The sequence below is a fragment of the Pteropus alecto genome, unplaced genomic scaffold (genome assembly GCF_000325575.1).
Source record: "Pteropus alecto unplaced genomic scaffold, ASM32557v1 scaffold5, whole genome shotgun sequence".
In the NCBI taxonomy this organism is placed as follows: domain Eukaryota; kingdom Metazoa; phylum Chordata; class Mammalia; order Chiroptera; family Pteropodidae; genus Pteropus; species Pteropus alecto.
This window is the reverse complement of record NW_006441953.1, coordinates 8188021-8201299: the sequence shown is the minus strand read 5'-3', so window position 1 is coordinate 8201299 and position 13279 is coordinate 8188021. Positions and strand designations below refer to the sequence as shown.

The window sequence follows — 13279 nt, the reverse complement described above, 5'->3', positions numbered from 1 at the left end:
GCAATATTATAATACTTTAAGAGACTTTGGGGACAAAGAACTATACAAAATTCTATGATAATTTCTATACAAGTACTCAAAACAGTAAAATCAAGGGATTTATTTGATGACATTCGTATCCTGGAATAGCCAAAAGTAAGCTTTATTAAAGATTTTTAAAAAATAAAATATATTCTCTTCTATTTTGAATAATATAAACTGGCCCATCTAAAAGCAGAGCTGAATAATCTCTAGAAGCTCCTTATATACTCTAAATTATAAGAAATAATTATTTTATTTCAAATTATCAAAAGGAAAGATGATTTTTCTTCCTGTCTTATAGAAACAAATAGCTATAACACTAGCATCTAGAATCAAGTCTATACCTGTTTAAGTCAACAAGCAAGTAGCCATGAGTGTGGTTACAACATGAATGTTGTAGACATTCTAAAAGTATCAAGCTTATCTTTCCCTGCAAAGCACTTTATGTAAAAATGAAAACATAACTTCTGCTGTTTCTAAGTCTCGCTGTGCTAATTTTATTCTCATTTTCTTTTCATCACCATCAATATCAACCTCATCAACTCATCAAAAACATCATTAATACCTGAGCTGGAAACTGTGCTGAGGAGCATACAAAGTGTACAGAGCTTCCAGATTAAACAAGTAATTATACGAATGCCCTTTAGTGCACACTTACCAGCATAAAATCTGCATGAGGGGAAAATAGCCAAGGCAGCCAAAGTTGTACATTTCTTAACACTAATACATCACCTAGTTAAAAAGAAGAGGCTTAATGAAAATAAACAGAGCTTTAAAAGAGAGATTTAAAGTCTAAATGCAGCTTAGGACAAGTTGTGACTTTTCAGTATCATATAGGTATTATATCAAAAATAACTACACTCAACTAAATGGATGGAAAGTGGAATTCATTGGTGGCACATTAAAGTAATCATCTCTTTTTAAGAAATATGTTTTAAGTGGGAAAGTGAGCATTGTTTCCCCAAGCATAAAAATCTTAAACCTTTCTGTATTGTGCTCCCTTTACTGTATTTAGTTTCACTTTTCTAGGAAGTTTCTGCAGAATGGTAATTGAAAAGAAGATGAGAATATAATGAAATCCTGAAACATCCAACCTTTACCCTTGGACATTCAGATCATGTCAAAAATAAAGACTTGGAAAAAATTTTTAAAAAATAATAATAATAATAAGCCTCATATGTCAGTGTAACTTATTTTCCACTTGGATACAGGTGTGGACAACCTCCCACTATGACTCCATGTGGAAGAGAGTTCTTAGAAGAGAGACAGATAACCTTACCAAAGGATTGGAAAATGTTCAAGTGAAGCAGGATCCTAGTGATCATCTAGTGGTCCAGAGCATTCTTCCACCTAAGATAGCTTTTCATTCACTCTCCTACCACCACCACCACCAAATTCTCTGTATTGGCCTCCACAGCTAGTCAGATCAGCAATAGACAGCACATACAGATCAGCAAACAGTAACGCATAATGCGTCGTGCAGATTACCTCAGTCACCAAATTCTTGGTGTTTATGTTTTTGTTATTCTGCTCAGTTTTTATGATGAGTAAGTGTACAATGTTTATGAGGCTTTTTGAAATGATGACTCTAGAGTAATGACTTTGCGTGAACTACAAATATCTGCGTTCCAGGTTCTTACCAGAGAATTTAATTAGAGATCACATCACCAGTTTTCAGAAGTTGGAATTCTGTTTTGAGGTGCAAATATTTACTTTTTTGTGCAGTGCTGCTACTTTGGGTGTTGAAAAATCGCTTCAACTCAGAATATTTATGCTTAAGATATACCTAGAGAATTAAAACTACTTAGAGTTAAACAAAGTTGCACTCATTTTAAAAGTATTCTAACCACTTCCCCTTAGATTTAAAATCCTTCCAAGGTCTACGGCCATGCCACCCTGAACAAGCCCGATCTCATCTGATCTCGGAAGCTAAGCAGAGTTGGGCCTGTTTAGTACTTGGATGGGAGACCACCTAGGAAGACCAGATGCTGTAAACGTAAAAAATAAAAAAAAATAAGGGATTGTAAGCTGACAAGGACCTTGCAATCTGTGAGGTCAACCAAGGGTTGCCTTGCCTAAAACATAAAATAAAATAAAGAAAAAAGAAAATCCTTCCAAAGTATTGTAAGGTCATGTTAACTATCTTAACTTACTAGTAAATTTGAGTATAGTTTCTACATTTACTACATTTTTACGTTTACTAGTCATTTGTATTTTCTCCAGAACTTGTTTAGGCATCTCCCAGAAGATCCTGAAGGAATCATCATAGAATTAGAGGAAGGGAAGAAGAACTTTCCAGAGAATGGGAGAATAGCAGGATGAGTGTAGAGGAAAGACTGGGCAGGGTTTTAGCAGGACCAATTCCCTACCCTTCCCTGATCTAGCTTCCTTTATCTCCCTTTGAACTTTCTTCCTCCAGAGCCACTTTCCCCTAGGATAATGTTTTAATCAGAACATTTTCCCCCAGCTCAATAGGCCTCTCTCTCCGATGGAGCCTCATCTGGAGACAAAATATAGTGAAAGTTGATGAACATACCTTCCTTAAAAATGAAAAGAAAAAATATATTGGAAATTAATACTGATACCTCAGTACTGCCATTTTGCTCCAATATTGTAGCCACTCATTTGGATTCTCCCATGTCCAAATCTCTCCTCGGGCATTACCGAAACAATATGTAGCCCGACGATTCTTTTTTATTTTCCACCCATTCTCACAGTTTCAAAATCTAAATTATTACCTTGAATTAATCCAGGAAGCACTTTCCTCACATAGATACTGTACTTTGTGTTACTTGCCCTTACTGAATTATGTTTTCAAGCTCAGTCCTGGGTTTCCACCGAGGATCCTCAAAAGAAGCAGTTACATAAATCATTACGTAAATGATTTCTCTGGAGACGTATATAAGTGGTAACGTACAGTCTGTATTGGAATGATGCTCCCCAACATCATAATAGTGATTACCTTCACAGAAGAAGGTGGGGGAAAGTGAATGGAAAAAGAAATACGCTGTATTTATAATATTTTATTTCTTCATTAAAAAGAGATCAAAAACATACTAGGAAAAATATGTCAAATCTAAAAACTGGATTATATATTCTACAGTATTTTTCTATATATTTGGAAATTGGAATCTAAAACTTTAACATATAAAGAAGCCATCACACAAAACTCCCTAATTTTTGTGGGGAAAGTTGTTAAAATATTGTTCAAATCCAGGATTGAAAACCATATATGGAATAGCAGTATCCCTCAAGCTTTAATGTGCATATAAATAACCTGAGGGTCTTGTTAAAATGTAGATTTATCATGTCTAACAGTCTCCTAGGTGATATTGGACCAAGAACAATAATTTCAGTAGCAAGTGTTCACAGTACACTGCAGTGTTACTTCTTGATGAATGTATCAAAGATTTTTCTGAGTTCCAAGAAAAGTTATGCTTATCCTCAGTAACTTGTTGATTTTTCCCTTGTAGATACTGTAAATTTTGTTTCTCTCTTTGCCTCGGCCATTAGAAAGCTCACAGACAAATCTCCTGTGTATAGGAATGACACATGAGTATATGGCACACATTTTTATGAACTATTTTATTTAATTTTTATTTTAGTTCCCTCCCATAGTTTCCCTTTGTCATAATTCTTACACATTTTATTCCATTGTTATATGTCTCTTTTTTGTAAACTGCTTCAAATCCTCTCAGCAATGAGGTTTGGCATATTTGAATTAATTCATGAAAAGTTCACTGTTTTGAGTGAACTCGGTCTTGAGGGGAAGTATGATATATACAAAATTTAGATGGACTATGTAGATCTATATAGGATCTAACTCTGCATGATAGTATCTGGAATGTTACTGCTAATAATATCACTCTTATCATTAATATTCACAGTCACAATAACGATAGCAACCACTGATTGAATGTATACCAGATATCCAGTACTGGCTCGGTATTTTTTCTTATTCACCTCTTTTTTCATTTATCATATGTAATCCTACCTAATAGGTCTGTGAACTTCATATTGTCATTGAACTTTAAAGGCTCATCAAAATTAATTATGAACTATGTCAGGGCAAATCCAGGATTGAAAACCATATATGGATGACACCAGTTCCCATGTTCTCTTGATTAAGCATGATGCCTCCACAGGATTCAGAGAAAAACGGAAAGCTAAGAAGGGAGGTTGAAAGTTTCCAAGCAGACTAAGTAAGGATGGAGAGGGAGGAGGGAAAAGTTATCCTGAATGAAGGGAACCACATTGCAAACACGGAGAAATGTGAAAATGCAGAATGTATTTAGAGATTGTCAAGAAGTTCAGAATAGCTGCAACATGGACTCTGTGTCGGGGAGAAAGGCAGATGAAGCGGACTCCAAAGAGATTTCATACCTTGCAAAGACATTCTGTAGACAGTGGAAATATAAGATGTTTGTCAAGAAAGCAAGAAGATTAAATTTTATTTTTTTAAATATCACTTCTATGGTGATATGGAGAAAGGATTAGAAGAGAACAAGGATAGAGGAAGGGAGGTGACTTAGAAGGAAGGGCCAATGGCTTTAAATAAAGGGTCTTATTCGAAAAGTTTTCAGAATTAAGACTTGGTATCACTTAAATAGGCAGAGTAAAAAAGATGGAAAGGCTGGGATAGAGTGGGATAGGTCAAGGTAGATACAGAACATGAGTAGGAATGTGGATGTGCAGAGTTGGAGCCAGAAGAGATAGACAAGGCATCAATTGTGTGTTTGTGATCATAGAAACTGTAGGAAAGAAAGGCATCACTCAGTATGAAAGCATATAAAATGAGAAAGGGCCACAGAATACTGATATTGAAGACACAGGCTGGACAATAAAAGCTTGAAAAGTCCACTGAGAAAGAAGAGCAGAATGGTGGAAGATTTGAAGAAAACAATAACACAGAAACCAAATATGGGTAGAGTTTTAAAAAGGAAAAATTCGATAGTGTTAAATTGATTGAGAGTACAAGTATGATAAAGATCGAAAAGTTTTCACCGATTCTAAAGTTATGTTAGCCTTACTTTAAACAAGAGAAGATCCGTCAAAGTAATGAAAAGACTGCAGTGGGTACAGATGAGACAGCAAGGGTACACTGGGCTGAATGTGGGCCGAAAGAGGAGGATCTGGAGTAACTCCAGTAGTATTCCTGGTATAGAAAGAAAAAAAGAGCTGAGATTCCTGCATTATCCAAGATTGGTGGTCTGCAAGGTGCCTGAAATGAGAACGTAAGGCTGGAAGGGAGAGTAAAAGTTAGTTATAACAATGTTAAAGTGTTGTTTTTAGAGTTTAAGACAAGTTGGATAAACAGTAAATTCAGGAAGGTACTGGTGGACAAGGAGAAAAATGACGAATTAAAGGAAGATAGTAGTGATTTTACGAAGTCAGAACAAAGCAGTATAAAAGGAAGATTCTGGTAGAGATAAATGGTTATGTGGTTATTCTAAAAACATAAAGAATGAGAAAAGAAGACGACAATGAGACGATGTTCAGGAAATAACAAAATCTAAGGTGGAACAGTAGGGCTGGGTTGTTTTTGTGAAAAGGTAGGTGCTAAAGTCCATGACATGGGAGAACTCTGAGGTCTCTCGGGGTTTTCAAATAGACACTGCTATCCTTTAAGATCATGGCAAGAGTTCATTTAGAAAGGCTGAGCCACTTGCCAAAGTTTTGTGTGCAGTAATGAAACCAGTGGAAGACCCAAATGAGGGGAAATAGAGGTCTATTAATGAATGTGGGTTTACGTGCGGGCAGAAGTAGGATTGCCTGAAAGGAAGCAGCAGGGGAAGGCTGGAATAATGCTGACTTTTTGCAGGGCCATATAAGATGGACCATGGAACAATAAGTAGCCCCTACTTTTAGCATTATAAATAAAATGATAGTCTAGAGTTTTGAAAGAAGACATGAAGTCAATGCTCTGTGATGTGTTTGAGAAATATGCCTCTTATCAAGTTATTGTCTCTCAGTTTGGATAATCTTCTATGCTCTGTTTTGTAATTCTGGGTCTGGGACTCCGCAAACTACTTTTCAGCTTTCTCAGCTGCTCTCTGTTAAGCTCTGACATTAGGGGACACCAGAAGGTTGGAAGAGGGAGAAGGGACTCTGTCCTCATTTCACTAGCATGACATAAGCAATAATTCTTCAACTGGCTTTGGCTATTTATTCCAGTAGCAGAGGTGTCTCCATTTGACTTCCCACACTCCCAGTCCAGCCTCATCATTCCCTAGAGACATCACCTGCAGCTAGCCAGTCCTCTCCCTTGAGGTCTGATTTTACTTTTGCAAGGCTCGTCCTCCGAGCTTCTAAATTATAATAATCTCAACTTCTTAATATAATTTATTTGATTGAAATTTTATTTAATTTCTAGTAATTATTTTTAATAAACAAAGGCTAACAACTGCCTCAAAAATTTATTGAAAATTTAAATATTTTGATCAAACAGAAAAATGCATAGAATACGAGTGTAAAGAATTCTTAATATGTTGCTGTATTTGCATTTTTTATAGTAGAAAATATTACTAATGGCTTTGAAATCCCTTTGAACATACCCCACTTTGCATTTCCATCCTTTTCTACCACTATAGAGTTAAGCAATATTCTGAAATTGGTATATATATATTTCACAACCATGTTTTTTACTATATATATATTTATTTATAAACAATCCATAAGGCTTTTGTTTTTTAAAACTTTATAAAATGATATACTGTATATGATTCTGCAAACTCAGTTTTAACTTATCATTAGATTTTCTAGTTTTATCCCTGTTGATACATCTAATGCAAATTCATTTACCTAAACTGATTTATAGTATTCTTTTGTATAATTACACAACATTTTATTTAGCCAGTGGTTACCGATAGAAATTCAAGATGATTTACTTTTTCCTTATTACCATATCCATTTACTAACCTTTCCTGAAAGTAAGGTGTCAGATTTACTAGAGTGTCAAATATCCTGTAAAATCGTTGTTTGAAACTATACTCTACACAAGCAGTGCATAAGTTCCACTTCTCTACATCCTCATCAACATTTTATATTTTTGACTTTTAATTTCTGTCAACCCAATAGATGTTAATAATACCATGCTTATAATCTACATTTTCATCTGTTTTTCTCTATATTAGTATGTCTCTTCTAAAAAGTTCTTGTTCGTATCTGTACATTTTTCTATTGGGTTAAGTATCTTTTTCTTCTTGATTTGTAGAAATTCTTTATATAAGTTGTATGTTAATTTATTATCACTTATATACATCACAGATACCTTCTCCTAGTTTTACTTAATCTTTTCCTCTTTTATAAAATCCTTTGATATATAGAAATTTTTATTATCTTAATATATTCAAATATATCAACCATTTTCTTTACGATTTGTGATTTTTAGTTAAGAAATGCTTTTCTGATATTATATTTTTCCCAATATTTTCTTCTAAAAGATTCACACTTTTACTTTTCACCTTAAGATAGTTAATTCATCTAGAATTTTATGTTGCTTTATTTTTCCATGTGGTTAAACCACTTGTCCTAATGTCTTTTTTTTTTTTTTTGAGTAACGTGTCATTGCCGCACAGAGCCAGGAAGCCGTCTCTGTTCTACCCCAAGTCTCCATGATCAAGGGGTCTCTATCGAGGCTCTCCATTCCGGTCTGTTTGTCTATCCCTATTTCAGTAACACTTCATCTTGATTACGATAGCCTAATGGCACCATGCTTCTTTGTTCTTAATCAGAAAGTGTCTTGGTTATTTTTTTAACTTTTCTTTTCCATTTGAATTTTAGAATCAGCTTGTAAGCTTCCCACAAACCCCTGCTGGAATTTTGAATGAAATAGTATCATCAGGGTTCCTTAGCAGACACTTTCCCATCTAATTCTCCTAACAAACTCAAAAAGTTTTTAGGCTAATATTCCATTTTAGAGATAAAATATGTTGCAAACATTTTGTAATTTGCCCAGTATCATAGGGAAGGGCTGAAATTAAAACCCAGATTTCTAAATGGTGTGTGTGTCTGTCTGTCTGTCTGTCTGTCTGTTTGATTTGTTCATTTATTTATTTTTAAGATTGTAAATGTCCCTTTTCCATCAATAGCACTTCACAGTCCTTGGTATGGTGATCTGCACAAAAGATTTGCTCATGCTTTGGTGATTTTGATCTTAAAGAAGAAGAGAAAAACAGGAAGGACGTGGTGAACAGAAAAAAGAAAAGACTCCAATATTTTCTTTACCTGAACTTACAGTCTATTCTCCAGTCAAGGTCTTTCTTCCCTCCAACTCATCAATCTTTTGTTTACATAATATGGGGCTTTATTACAAGGTCAGAGCAGTGATGAAATTGGCTTCTCTGATCCCACTCTGTGTTTTTAGTTAAATTCTGTGATAACATAAAATTCTTTAAATTGAGTCTGCTACTGTTTTTGGAAGATATGCATAGAAATATTTAAAGAATTTCCGTTTTAGAAACAGTTCAATAGAATGAGTCTCCCAAAAATGAATATCCAATTATGAAAGTTTAAAATGACCAAGAAAGAAGACATTCTCAAAAGACAGACTATTTTAGGTATATTGGTTAGTTGAAATATCTTCTAACCGCAGTCTAAATTTTTTAATGCATATGTCTCAAAGATTTCTTAGAAACTATGCTCAGATTTTACTTTGCCTTAACCTAAATTTTTCTGTCTTTATCTAAAGTCCATTCCTATCCAAAAAAAATTATTTTTAAGAAAACTATTGAAGTAAATATATATTAAAATAGTAAGGTCACTATCAGCTACAAAATGTTTAAAAAATTAGAAATTCCACTGACCTGAGCCATGCAAAATTTTAATAGTATATAATATAAATGTTTGTGATATTAAAAGGGGTTAATTTGATTTTCTAAAATTATATTTGTTTACTTTCATCTGAGAATCTTTACTGCTCTTTAAAATCGTATGATCTTTTGTTGAAACAGAAAACAAATCTTGCAAAGATATTGTTATTACTGATAGCTGAAATAATTTGTAATTTGAAAGTTGAGTATGAATTCTTATAGTGTAAATGTATGTTAATCAAAAAGACAAATAACTAAAGTATTACCTGTTTTCCCTCCACCACCTCCCCCAAACAAAACCCGAGATACACTGTGTGGGAACATTTCCAAGAGGCAATATTCATTCTACTAAACATCTCCCACAGTATGTAGCTACTGGTACCTCAGGACAGAACGAAGAAAGAGAAACAGGAAAAGGGGCAGACAGCTGGATTAGACTGTACTGTGTATATTAGTGATGGGTAGACTTCAAAAGATTTAGAGGTTCATTTTGGACAGGTGCCCAGAGATTTGCAGGCTTACCCAAAACCTTCCATAACTTCTGATTTTAAAATTGAGCTAGAATTCCTTTGAGACCAGACTTTTGGTCTTCAGTCATATTCCACACTCATGTTCCTTATAATAATGTATGCTAAGAAATTGTAAACTTTTGGAATCCTGAAAAAATGAGATGCTTATTTTAAATAGATAACTAATAAAAATAGTGTGTTTCAAGGTTTTGAAGAAAAACTAAACAATACTTTTTTTTTCTGAGACAGAAATTTCTTAACAACATTTATCTGTTATTTGAATCCAGTTTAAAACAATGATAGCAATAACGCTTTTGAAAATGTTTTTTGAGACAGGTGAAGTCTTCATGTGTGTTCTAATTCATCTGCAAAGATTGGTAGTAGGTCCTTTTCTAGTGTGAATCCTCAAACACAATTCCCAGTGAGTGGTAGCCTGAGAGACAGGCAGGAGGTCTGGTATACCATAGAAGGTCAGTCTAGAAGAGTGGACAAGGAATTTTAACTGAACACAGTTCAAAGACTATGATCATTCTTTAGTCTAATTATGTGTTTAATTAAATGTGTCTCTAAAATGGCTTATGTAAGGTTTATTATTACTAACTATGTACTAAAAGAAAAAGATACGTTTACAAGAATCAAAAGTTAGTTTTTGGTATAAAGAATAAATTTCCGATGTTAGATTTGAACCACAATAAACTATTCCTGGGTTTTTTAGTATGATTCTGACTAGGGTGTGGTTTTACTCTTCTCTAGAAAAGAAGACCTGGGATATGGACTGAATAAGCAGTAATAAGACAGACACAGAATAGTTTTGAGTGTGGTCACAGAACTTCTTTTTCACAGAACTTATGTAGTGATCATGAGCAGAACTGCTTTCATGACTCGGTTTATGAATATGTGGCTACCTATATTCTATATCCACAACAGGCCATCCAATATCTAATATCTATTATGTTATGTGAAGCTTTCTAGTAGGTATAAATAACAATGATTCTCCAACAGAATTAAACGTTAGCAAAGAGAGCTGCATCTTGGACATTATAAAAGAAATTTACAATTTATTATTTTCACAATTTTACTTCCAAAAGCTTTTAAGCAATAATAGCTAGAGAACAACAAGCTATATTTAATAGTCCAACATTTCTCAATCTTTGGAAAGCCATTGTCATAAAAATATTTGATGTCAATGCAGATTTTACTTGAAAATGTACAGTGCCTGCCAAAATATCAGTAGCTTATTTAGATCTGTATGCTCTACTCTAATAAAAGTGTAAAAATTAGTAACAGTTGCCCCATGTCAATCTCATGCTGAAAGTGGATCCTCAACAGATATGAAAACTAGAATGAGACCTATGTCTCTTTATAGTTCTCTTCTAGGATTTTTCTGAAGCAGACCTCATTTGATATTTCAAGCCATTTCTAACTAAGACAGCATTTGTAATTTGAACTATTTTGTATCACTTTGTCCATACTTTTTAAAGCTTCTCCACTCTTCTCTTATTACTTACTTGATTTTGGAATTTTCTTAATAATACAATAAATACTCTAAGAAGATCGAAACCAGTGGTATCTACTGATTCTACTAATTAGATACATACCGAATGAGGAACAGTAGCAAGCAGATATTAATTTTATTGTTAACTTAATTTAACAAATAATTTAAACATATTTCTTCCCAAAACATGTTCTCGGATTCATTCATATACAGTATTAAAGTGAACAAATTTGAGCTTCGTGCTCTGTCTTCTAACCTAGCTTTGGAGACTATGATTGATTGAAAGTTAATAGGCAAGGGAAAAAAGACACAAAATGTATAAATTATTCTCCAAAGTATTAAGGAAATTGATACTCTGCACCCAAGATATTCATCATTTACTGTTTAATTATTTCTGGAATACCTACAATGTTCAGTGTTTACCTTCGGAGCCTGTCATGAGAAATATAAGTTGGAATATAATATTCATAATTATTAAAATAATAAAGGAATGCAAATAGTCATCTTTTAAAATATTGTATTAGGTTATCTTTATACCACTCATACACTTTGCAATAAACAGTGTTTTATAGTAATATGTCAGTAATCCCCACAACTTTTTAAAGATTTTTGAACAGTTTTAACACATGTCCATTCAAATAAATGAATGCTTCCATCCCCCAGTGATTCATTCAGCACAAATAAGTTCGCATGCTGTTTAATAGAGAAATAGAAAGGAGTTTGAAGAGGCATTTGATAGAATTATAAAGAAACAAACAATTCAAACCTCATACTTTTACCCCAAAGCCCTCAAAGCAAGGAATATCATAGTATATGTTTGCTTCGATTTACAGGATGCATAATGTAGTCAATATGTGTATCTTTGAAAATTTTTCCTAAAAGAGACCACCATACTGAATTAATCCGTTGAAAAGTATCAAAAGCTACACTCCTGAAATCAGTATTTAATTTATTGAACAACTTTTCAAAATCACATGCACAATGTACTTGTTAAAGAACATAACCATATAAACTGCTTTGGTAATTGTGTATTGACAAATTCATAATTTCTTACCTCTATATATTTAAATTAAGACTTTAATAAATAAGCCAGTAAATGCATTTATTATTAAAAAGAAATTTCTTTAAAAATTCAAATCTTAACTTATTAAAAAAATATAATAAAAGACTTTTTTTGTACTTTAGTATGCAAGAATTAGATTGCTTGACCTCTCTTTTAATGACTTAATTAGCTATACTAAAGCCCAGCTGGGCCTCCACTGACAACATAGCTAGATATTTCAATCAAGCAGTGTTATGGAGAATAAGTAATAAACGCTACCTTGTCGCCATACAGTCCCAAACCATAGTGCATGCTGGTAATGCTAAATTTGATCAGTATGCCTCATATTTCAATTAGTCGTGGTCTGAATCACTAAAACTGTGTAATGTGTATGAATTCCTGATATCAGATACAGAGCCACAGGCTCCCACAGTTAGAAGCCATTGAGTTTGCTTTTATTAGCAGCCAATTAATGGCAAAAATCTGCATTGCTTTTAAAATTTATAACCTCTATTCCAGCTGCATCCACAGCTTCTGCTATACTGTATACAATCAGATCCGTATCACTGTCGCACGTCAAACAGCTGCAAACTGTATTCTGTCTGCAGAAGTAAAAAATCCTTTCATATAGAAGCTTTTTTTAACCTCTTAGAAGTTCTTTTCAAAGCCCAGCAGCACCAGTCACTTTGCGACAATGAGCGATTTAATATAGAAAGAAAGAAATCTACACCAAGGTAACCTCTTGGGATATGCTAGGTTTTCAAACGGAGTGAAACCCTACCGCTCGGCACCACACAAGGGCAAGCAAAGCCACTTCTCCTGACCAAGGCTAAGAAAATATAAACATATAAAACCTGACCCTCATACAGAGTTAACCCGTTGCAGCCTATATAGTCATTAAAACAAAGTGGTATTATACATGTTTAATATTAAGTAACTTACACAAAATTTTGATATTAAAATTTGTATGCCCAAACCTTAGCTGCTTCCCTAATAAAACACCTGTAGAGGTCACAGTTCCCCATCAAGCAGCAGTTTATTCCACACCTCAAAATTTCTAGGCATTATTTTTAGGAACCAGATTCTTTCTGACATATGATAAGATGGGAAATTTAGATGTGATCAGAGTTAGGAACAAAGCATAATTGCTTGATGTATTGTTAATACTGTACTTTCAAGGTCATTAAGGGAATAGTTCAGCTTTATGGTATTATATATTATCAATTATCTTAAATATACTGTTCTGTGAGATCTGAATTACTTTGCTCTCTGATCATTAAAATGGTATTTGAGAGAAATAAAAGGGATTTTTTGGGCCTTCTATAAAATATTACATTTTTAAAATATATTTCATTTATATATTTTATGTATTATGTACGCTTATCTTTGCAAATACATATAA

General features: G+C 33.6%; 1 pseudogene; it reads left to right on the top strand.

Annotated features, from left to right (window-relative positions):
- The first annotated feature begins 1899 nt into the window (after window positions 1-1899).
- Window positions 1900-2018, top strand: LOC112485742 (annotated as a pseudogene).
- Window positions 2019-13279: the final 11261 nt, after the last annotated feature.